Source organism: Scyliorhinus canicula, chromosome 6 (assembly GCF_902713615.1).
Source record: "Scyliorhinus canicula chromosome 6, sScyCan1.1, whole genome shotgun sequence".
NCBI classification, from domain to species: Eukaryota; Metazoa; Chordata; class Chondrichthyes; order Carcharhiniformes; family Scyliorhinidae; genus Scyliorhinus; species Scyliorhinus canicula.
The window spans coordinates 213,713,435-213,724,560 of record NC_052151.1 but is presented as its reverse complement, the minus strand read 5'-3'; positions in this window follow the sequence as shown (position 1 = coordinate 213,724,560).

Sequence of the window (11,126 nt, the reverse complement as noted above, 5' to 3'; positions counted from 1 at the left end):
CAAACAACACAACCCAAGCCTATCCAATCTCCGTTCATAGCTACAGCTCTCCGGCCTAGTCAACGTCATGGTTAACCTCTACTACATGTTTTCCATAGTGACTGCATCCTATCCAGATGTGGCTGCTAGAATTGCACACAATACTCTAGCTTGCGCCAAACCAACGTTTGACACAGTTCCAGCACAACCTTCCGGTCTTGTTATGCTCTTGGCGCAGCATAAGCGGCTTCCTTGCTGTGCACTCCGACAAAGGAAGGTTCAGACGTGGAGATAGCGTCAAAACATGTATTGAACTATTTACAATTCTCCTACTCGGATTCGCCACTACTGTTAATCCTTCTAAAGCTACTCTAACTGACAAACCAGTCTGCTACAATCCACTTGTTGGGTGTGATATTGAATCAAACCTGTGTCTGTACTCACTGAGTGTCTACACTGGAAAGAGGAAGATCATGTGTGCTGTGTCCTTTATACATGGGTTGGTGTAATGCCCCCCTGTGGTAGTGTCACCTCTGTGTGTATCATGAATGCCCATTTGTCGTGTCCTATTTGACTGACCTCTTGGTTGAGTGTCGGTGTGTCATGTCTCTCGTGCTCCCTCTCGTGTCTAGCTAGTCTACGTGTACTTACATTAACCCATTGTGTATCTACCGTGATGCATATCACCACATCCCCCCTTTTTTCGTGTTATATAATTTATGTACACTTAAAGAAAATTGAACAAAATAACAGGTAGATAAGCGATACTATGTACAAGTTATGAGAACAGTGATCACTAAACAATAAGTCGAAATCATATGTGTGAGTCCAAAACCCATCAATTATCATGGTGGAATGTCTTTCTTGTTGGGTTGGTGCGTTGGTGATTTTGATGGTGGCATGTCCTTGTGTACGCCATCAGTGTTCCTGTGTATAAGGAACCAAGAAGTGGTCAAATCACATCGTTGTCTGATTTGGAGTCTTCCTTTCTTCCGATGCTTGTGATAGCGACTTTGGATGGCATCTGTCCTGAAAGCCAGGTTGCCTGTTGGTAGTGCAGCACACTTGTATTGGGAAGATGCATCGTCCTGCCATGGTATGTCATTGTACAGAGCTGAGTAGTAACAGTGTCCCTTATGGGCAAAGTTGTAGCATGTCATACCAGTCGTAGTGCCATAGGTGTAGTCTTTGTCATGCTTGCTGTCGACGATGTTGCCTTTGGCACTCGTCGTGTCATTGTCTTTGATATGGGGTTCATAGGTTGTGATGTTGTGTTGGATGGTCCTGTTGTTGTGTTCGCTGAGCTCAAGGACCACACGCTCTGGATAATACTGGTCCTTCACACAGTTACTCGTGTCAGAGTGTTTTGTGGCATCTGCTGTTTTCTTGAGCGTGCCGTCACATAATTTGCGGCACGCCCCGTCTGGAGTCATGTCCGGCTTACAGGAATCAGGTTAGGCTTGTGGTTTCTCCCCATTTGGAGTCTGGTCTGTTTAACCTGACTCAGTGATGGTTTGTCAATGTTGCCCGACTGGAGTCATAGCGGGTTCACTGGAGTCGGCTGACGTTTCTTGATGCTCCATGTCTGGAGTCAAAACATTCAGGAATGCATTTGCTTGTGGAGAGGCTCGAGCGAATGAGGTTTGAAGTTACGTAGGGTCACCAGAGTCACCAGTGGTCACACTGTGGTCGTCGATTGCCTCTGTACACACCAGTTGATGTCTGTCACATTGAAAATCTTGTATGGGAAGTTGGATGCTGTCGTCACTTGTCTCACATACAGTGGATAGAGCCTCAGTAGGTTCTCGTTGTTCACTTGAGCTGGGTAGACTGTCAGAGTCTTCTTCTTGTGGCTAAAACACTGGAGCGTGATGGACTGTCATAGTCGTGTTTCTGTTCATTTGAGCATGGCAGACTCGTAGTCTTTCGATTGTTCACTTGAGCGTGGCAGACTTGCATCGCCTGCTGCTTGTTGCTCAGAGGAGGTTGCTGGACCCTCATGGTCTTGTTCATGCAAAGACTTCGCTTTGGAGTCTTGCGTTGCTTCTATCGTGGAGACTGTCCACGAGCTCACTTTGGAGTCTTGTGACACTGGAGTCACTTATTGTGTGGAGAAGTGCAGTTGTCTCGCTGTTGAGTCTTTCATCGCTTCCTGTGTGGAGGCTGGGACGTTTTGTGGTGCGTGGACCACTCTCTGTGTGGAGTCGGGAACCCTTAGTGGTGCGTGAACCACTCTCTGTGTGGCAGCAGGCCGCTATCTGTGTTCTTGTATCATTCTCTGTGTCAGGCCGCAGCATAATCCTGCACTCATGAGTCGGGATGTTTTATATGCTGGGCTGAAGGCCCTCCAATTCGAAGAACTCGTCATCGAGGTCTTGAATTTACAACACGTATAGTTTTTGTTCGGATTTGGTACAGGGGTCGCCTCCCAACGTGAAAGCTTCGTCTGAGTCGTTGTCTTCCAAGACCATATTATCACGTTTTGTTTCGGAGCTGGCATTGTGCTCGTGATGTCCAAAGAAGTATTCAAGGTCTGAGTCATAGTCTCCAAGGACTGCATCATCTCTTTGGGCGGTGCTAACTGCTTGTTGCAGGGTTCTGCGGAGGTTACTTTCAGCTACTGGTTGAATTTCAGGCATTGTGCTGTCATTCCAGGTGAAGGAATCTTGTTTTACGGCTTTAAGAATGTTTGTTCGTGTTTTTGGACATTTCCCATTTAATTGGGCGTGGTCTGGTGCCTCTGACGTCATGATGCGTGTGACGAAGATCGTAGGAAGCGACTGAGCATGTTCAGATCGATGTTCCTTTACTGGGGTCTTTTCTCCCACTGCGCATGTGCAGTACCTTTACCAAGATGGCTGCACTTCATAACTGCAGATTTCTGTTGCAAACCAACTCGTGGTCACTTTTGGTGCTTCTTTCACCGTTTTTAATTATATTCCCCTTGCATAATTCTTGGAATTTTTTTGCCCCTTTGAATGTTTGAAGGTATGGAAGATTTCAGCTGCGTCTGAACCAGCGATGGTGAGTAGAAGCTTTATTTTCTCTGCATCTGCCACACCATCTTCGTCGGACGCCACCAGGTAGATCTCGAATCTCTGCCTGAACCAACGCCAGTTCTCATTGAGATTGCCTTTGTACCTGAGCCGTTGTGGAACCGGATTCCAGAACATCGTCTTGCCTGGCTGATGTTGCTGGTTGCCACTGATTGCTGATTTGTAACTGTATGGGTTGAAACAGCCAATGCTGAGCACCATGTCTTGTTATGCTTTTGGCATCGCATAAGTGGCTTCCTTGATGTGCACTCTGACAAAGGAAGGTTCAGACGTGGAGATGACTTCTACACATTTATTGAACTATTTACCATTCTACTACTCGGATTCGCCACTACTGTTCAAACTTCTATAGCTATTCAGAGTGACAAACCAGTCTGCTACAATCCACGTTGTGGGTGTGATATTGAATCAACCCTGTGTCTGTACTCACTGAATGTCTCCACTGGAAAGAGGATCATGTGCACTGTGTTCTTTATATATGGGTTGGTGTAATGGTCGTGTCACCTCTGTGTGTATCGTGAATGCCCATTGATCGTGTCCTATCTTACTGACCTATTGGTTGAGTCTGTGTGACATGTCTCTGGTGCTCCCTCTCGTGTCTAGCTCGTCTACGTGTAATTACATTAACCCCTTGTGTATCTACAGTGATGCATATCACCACACTTCCTGCTCTTAAAATCTATGCCTCGGCTAATAAAGCCACGTATACCATATGCCTTATTCACCACTTTATCGCGGTTCCATTCTACCTTAAGGGATCTTTTTACATGCACAGCAATATCCTAAAGATCCTTGTGGTTCACAGGGTCCTGCCATGTATCATGTATCCCTTTGCCTTGTTTTTCATGCCCATGCTCATCAGCTCACATTTTTCTAGATTGAATTCAAGTTGCCACTGGACAGCCTATATACCTCCTGTAATCAAAGAGTGTCCTCCTCTCAATTTAGCTTCACAACAAATTCCGTGTCACTGCGAACTGACTGATCAACCCTCCTGCATTCATGCTTTAATTGTTCATAGAAACCACAAACAGCAAGGGCTCAAGGATTGTTTCCCAGGAATCCCACTGGACACAGACTTACATTCAGAAAAATGCCACTGAACCATCATCCGCTGCTTCCTTCCACTCTGCGAATTCTTGAACCAATTTGCGAACTTTATTGAATCCCATGGGTGCTTAGCTTCGTTATCAGTCACCCATGTACGACCTTTGATGCCGAAGTACACAAAGTCAAAAGCATTGGCCTGGTCGAGGCATCTGGTCATCTCTTTAAAAAACTAATTCAAGTTGGTAAAACATGATCTCCCCTTAACAAAACCAATTTAACTGTTTGTTATTAATGTTGCCTATCCAAATGCAGATTATTTCTGTCAATCAGAATTGCTTTCCAATTGTTCCACAGCATTGAGGTTAGGTTAACTGGTATGTATTTCCCTGCTTCTTCCGCCCTCACTTCTTGAATAATCGTGCCCGTTGGTTATCCCCTGTAGGCTAGCACATCTCCAATGGCGAGAGGGGTATTGAAAAATACTGCCAGCGCCTGTGCAATTTCCTGCGTTTCATCACTCAACTGCCTACGACCCATTTTATCTGGACTGAGACATTTGTTATTTTAAGTATGTCAATTAAATCAGTAACTTCTCTACGTTTATATTAATTTATTTAATTTTATCACGTTACTTCTTCCTGTTTTATATATCCATACCGTCCCTTGGACGATTTAATGGCGACACAAAGTATTCACTTAGAACCCTACGTACATCTTTCGGCTCCACACACAAAGTACCACTGGGGTCCTTTCTGGATCCTACTCTCCCGAGAAAAACATTTCACGCTTAACGTGCATGTAAAACAACTTTGTTTGTTCGTTTAGGTTACCTCCACAGTATCCTGTATGAACGCTTTTTGCTCCTCTAATTCCTCATTAGCTCTCATCTTGCACATTGTTATGCCTTTGAGAATTCTGTTACTTTGAGCCATCAATATGCGCTGTAGGATTTCCTTTTTCTAAATTTCAAACAATTTATCTCACTCGACATCCAGGGCCCACTGAATTTATTAGTCCTACCATTTCTTTTGATTCGAACATGTGGGTCCTGCAGTTTTCCTGATTGCTTTTATTTAATTATGACATCGCTGCTCCATCACAATTTACATAAAGTGTCTGGCCAAAGCATGTCTGATCTTATGAAAAGCGGCCTCTCCCAATTTTAGCACTTTGATTTCGAGCACATTGTTTTTCTTTTCCAGAACAATCTTCAATCTACAGGAGTTATTTTTTTTAGAACAGTACAGCACAGAACAGGCCCTTCGGCCCTCGACGTTGTGCCGAGCAATGATCACCCTACTCAAGCCCACGTATCCACCCTACACCAGTAACCCAACAACCCCCATTAACCTTTGTTTTTTAGGACACTAAGGGCAATTTAGCCTGGCCAATCCACCTAACCCGCACATCTTTGGACTTATTTATGATCGATTTATGCGATATATGATCGCAATCTGCAAAATGCTCTACCATTGATACTTTAACCTCTTTTCTGGCTTCTTACCTTAAATTAAGTCGAGGACCTCGTTTCGAGGACAATCTGTAAACTTAAAATCATTCATGGATGCAGTTTGATGTATGACGCTCGACGAAACATTTTATACTATAACAACCCAATTAATGTTGGGGAAGTTTAAATCCACCGCTATCACTGCACTGTTACATTATTATTCTCCCTACTATATTGCGAGGTTCTCACCTGCTTCAAGAAGACCACAACCATACTGGTGCCAAAGATGAACCAAGCAACATTCCTCAACGACTACCACCCTGTGACCTTGACATCTATGAATACGAAGTGCTTCTATAGTGTTATCATGAGACACACAACTCCATGTAACCAGAATGCCTTGCTCCGCTGTAGTTTGCAAAGCGCAACAACCGGACGACGGTGCACGCCATCTCGCTGGCCCTACAAACATCGCTGGAGCATCTCGATAGCAAGGAGTCCTACGTCTGACTCCTATTCATTGATTAAAACTCCACCTTCAACACCATAATCCCAGCAGACCTATATCAAAACTCGAAAAACTAGGGCCTGCCTGCTCCCTTTGCTACTGAATCCTTCACTGCCTGTCCCAGAGACCACAATCGGAAAGGATAAACAACAGCATCCCCTCCACGATTGTTCTCAATACCGGACCACGCAAGGCTGAGCACTTAGCCCGCTTCTGTACTCCCTATATGCACACATTTCTGTGCGGCAAAATCTAGCTCCAACTCCATCTTTGCTGATGACACGACCATAGTCGGTGCGAACACTGAATAAGTCAGAGAACAGCAGGGAGATAGAGACTATAGTGGAATGGTGAAACGACAACAATCCCTCCCTCAACATTAACAAAACTAAAGAGCTGGTCATTGACTTCAGGAAGCAATGTATCGTACTTCTGTCTGAATCAATGGTGCTGCGGTGGAGGTAGTTGACAGCTTCAGGTTCCTAGGTTTGCACATCACCAACAACCGGTCTTGGTACACCCATATCGACACTACGACCAAGAACGTACAGCACCGCCTATACTTCTTCAGGGAACAAAATAAACTCGGCATGTCCACTTTGACACTTCCCAATTTTTACTATCTGGCCGAATCACTGCTTCCTGTGGCAACTGCTCAGCCCAAGACCGTAAGAAATTTCAGAGTGTGATTAACACAGCGCAATCATCAGGCGAACCGCAACCCATCCACTGACTGTCCACACCTGCAGCTGCCTGGATAAACCGGGCAGCATAATCAAAAACCCTGTCTGCCTGGGTTATTTTCTCTTCCAACTCCTTCCTTCGGACTGAAGATTCACAAGTCTGAGATCTCGCACTGACATGTTTAAAAACAGCTGCTTCCCTGCAGTTACCAGACTACTCCATTACCCTCTTACCGACTGAACATCTCTTCACACAGCTTCTCCACTGAGCTGACCCACTGTCGGTGCTTTGTATTTACATTTTGTAGTTAAGTATGTCCAATGTTGTTTCCATACATGGAACGATCTGTCTGGACTACATGCGAGCAATATATTTCACTGTAACTGGTTACACGTGACAATAAATTAAATTCAATTGAATTAAATTAAATTCCACTTACTTGCTAAGTCCATACATGCCTTATTTTTTTCAGGGTTGGTTAGGGGGCCTATTGTAGCCATCTGAAATGGCCGACAGCAAAGAATAATGGAAATGTGGTCAGGTTTGGACACAGACAGTACACTGCCCGATGTATTGTGCAAAGGGAAACCAGAACTGACAGCAACTCACACCTGCTGATGGTCAATCACCGATTTCCCGCAGACAATGGGAAACAGATCGAAATGTAGCCAGCCACAGTAGCAGACTCGGGACGCCTATTTACCCTATTGGAAGTACATGCTCAAACCCATGCTCCAGGCTCAAGCCAGCGAGGAACCGGCCCCTAATTGGCCAGAATCGATTTGGATGATCGAAACCATATTGGTTCTCTGGGTCCAGAGTTAGGACAGCCCAAAAGGGTGAGAAGAACTGCGCAATCAGTATTCGGCCTCTTTTGGGACAGGCCTCTGTTCCGACCAACTGCAGCATATCAACCAGCCAATTCAAGGACCCGCGATCGGTACCTGAAGGACGAGCCACAGCCGAAACGACCATAACGACTTCCAGCTGACATACGTCAGGATCCAGATAATTAATTGTTTGCCCTGCACAGACCCGGTGACTTCGAAGTTATGTAAAAGTCATTTTAGTTGTAGATGTCGTTTAATAAGTAGTAGCGTGTCATTTATTACGCATAGCGCCATGCCTGTGTCTAATAATAAATCGTAATTGAACTAACATACTGTTGTGTGCTCATTTGTCAAAATATAAGAAACTACCTCGCGTCTGATGGTTCAGGTAAAAGATAGACTGTAAACACTCTCAGCTACGTGATTGCTCCTATTTGGTGTTCACGTTCAAACCATCTGGCTTATTGAAGACCCCTTCAAAAATGATGTCCCTCCTTAATTCTGTAATTGATTCTCAGATCCAAATTGCGACAACCCCTCCTTCTTTATCTACTTCTCTTATACCCGAAGATTCTAAATCCGGAAGAACTGAGCTTCCAATCCATTTTGTTTTCTAAATTTAAAGTACCCAAATCATTTCTCTAATTGAGGGTCAATTTTGCGTGGCCAATCGGCGTGCCCTGGAGATAATTAGGTTGAGCGGGTGAGACCCACGCAGAAAATGTGCAAAATCCACAGGAACAGAGACTCAGAGCTGGATCGAACCTGGGACCTCGGCGCCGTGAGGCAGCAGTGCTATCTACTGCGCCACCTTGCTGTCCGATGAGCTTCCTATTCTGACCCTCTCTTAACTATGTTGCAGTTACTGCAATGTCATCATACCCCGATTTTTAAATGTGTACGTCATCTCATCGGCCTTGTTAGTCAGACAGCTTGCAATAAAATAAATACCGTCAAACTTTGCCAAACGCTCTTGTGAATTAATTGGTCTAAAAATCATGTACCTGGCTGAGTTATTTCACATGTCTTCTAATTTCGGCTGTGCATCTCTTCCTCTTGAACATTCTCACGGGATCCCAGCCCTTGCCCAATTGGTTAAAGACTTCCCAACAACATTTGCAAACATCCCTGCAAAGATGGTGTCTCATTTAGATTCAGGATCGACCCAGCCAACATGTGAATGTCGCACCCAGCCCTCCCCCCGCAAGACGCTCTCAATGTCTCAAAAATCTGAAGTGACACTCCTGCGCCATCTCTCCAGACAATCCTTCTCCAGATAATTCTCGATTTCTATGCTTACTGCTTACTCGTACGTGAAACAGGAATTATCCAGGTATTACTACCTTCTGTGTCATGCTTATAATCTGCTTCATGTCTCCCTAAATTCGCTTGAAGGACCTCATTCCATGTTTGAAACTATATTGTTGGTTCCAAGGTATACCATGGTGTCTGCCCTGTACCTTCAGATACCCTGCAGCCGTGCTGGACTGTTGGCATCCGGGGTCTATTGTTTGGCCGCAGAAAGCCCTGTGTTTCACTAAAAATTTATTCACTACCACTGTAACCCTTACGTTTTACATCCTTCAACATTGTACAGCACATCAATCTATGTTGCCATGAGGCTGGTTGCCACTGTCATAGGAGTGTATCTTTGAGAAATGGGTGCGTATCAAATAGCTGCAGTGATGTCAGTGAGTGGGTGGAGCTGGGCTGTCTCCCTTTCACTTTCGTTTTGAGCTGGGAGCTGATGTTTGTTTTGGGTTCGCTTTCAGAGTTGGGGAGTTGCAGTCAAAGCAAGCAGGTGTGTAAAATGATCTCAGTCTCTCCACGCCAAAGAATGTCTCAATATCATTGTTGATTTAAAAGCAATACCTGTTTTCTGCAGTGAATTTAAACTGCTGCCTTTATTTCAAGATTTCATAGATTTAACAGCGCAGACGTAGGCCATTCGGCCCATCGAGTCTGCACCGGCTCTTGAAAAGAGCTCCCTACCCAAGGTCAACACCTTCACCCTATCCCCATAACCCCACCCAACACTGAGGGCAATTTTGGACACTCAGGGCAATTTATCATGGCCAATCCACCTAACCTGCACATCTTTGGACCGTGGGAGGAAACCGGATCACCCGGAGGAAACCCACGCACACACGGGGAGGATGTGCAGACTCCGCACAGACAGTGACCCAAGCCGGAATCGAACCTGGGACCCTGGAGCTGTGAAGCGATTGTGCTATCCACAATGCTACCGTGCTGCCTCAAAAGGGCTTTCAAAAGGGTTTAACCTGCGGATGCTGTTTGGGAAGTTATTAAGGATTATCTATATAGTATTGTATCCGTGGAGTAACGTGTGTTGGAAGTTGATCAACTGTTTACTGTGCGTTTATAAAATGTTAACTGTATTCAAAGAACAACCATTGTTTTCGTTTTTAAAATATGTTTAGTTCTCTGTTGCATCACACTTGTAACGTGGGCTCTTGTACTCCCCGTAATCAAAAACTTATAAAAGTTGTGGGTCAGGTGAACTCCATGATATACTTTGCGGTTCTCTAAAACCCTACCCCGTAATAAATTGGGGACTCATGGGATAAAAGGTTCCCATTCGTGATTGGGTTGGCTTAGTGAACGTCAAGACAGTAAGGCGTGAGCGTATTTGTGTTTGCTTTTTGGGTGTGGTTTTACAGTTCAAGTAGCGAGTGTGCTGTGGACAATGTCTCTTTCAGACGCTCGGAAGTTTTTGGGGGTTGAGAAGGCCACACGCAGTACCATACGAACCGAAACAATAAAAGGCTTTTAGATTTGGTAAAAGACATTGCAGTTAACTTTGCCTGACGGCACACGAAAATAAGACGTACTAACGGCGGTAGCTGCGTATTTAAAATTGCCTGAGATACAGTCTGACACATTCGAAATGGCAACAATTCAGTTGTGGATTAAACAACTGGAACAAGAAAAAGAATTGAATCAGCTTGAATGCTAAATTAAGGCAAAACAAAATACAGCACAAGCAAACCAACAAGAAAAAGAAAGGGAGGACAGGAAAGAGAGAGAGAGGGAAAAAAAGTGAGAGGAAAAATAAAAAGAGAGTTCGAAAGGGAAAAAGAGTGAGAATTGAACTTCAGAAAATGGCCATGAAACATGCCAGTCAGTTAAAATTGGCGGAGTTAAAGAGAAACGTACAGTTTGAGGATAGTGATGAGGATAGAGTCAGAGCGTCATCGTCGAAGGCTTGGTGGGAATCTATTTAAATATGTCCAAGCATTGCCATGCTTTGACGAGAAGGAGGGAGAAGCTATTTTCATTTCATTTGAAAAGGTGGCGAATCAAATGAAATGGCCACAAGACATGTGGATATTGCTGATTTAAACAGAGCTGGTAGGTAGGGCCAGTGAAGTGTTTGCATCACACAGAGGAGGTATCTGGGACGTATAAGGAGGAGAACGAATCCATCATGTAGACTAGTGTCTGAGGCTGACAGACAAAAATTTAGAAATTTAAGGAAACAACCATGTCAAACATACATGGTGCAAGGATCAAACAAAGTAACTTTAATTGGTGGATAAGGGCTTTGA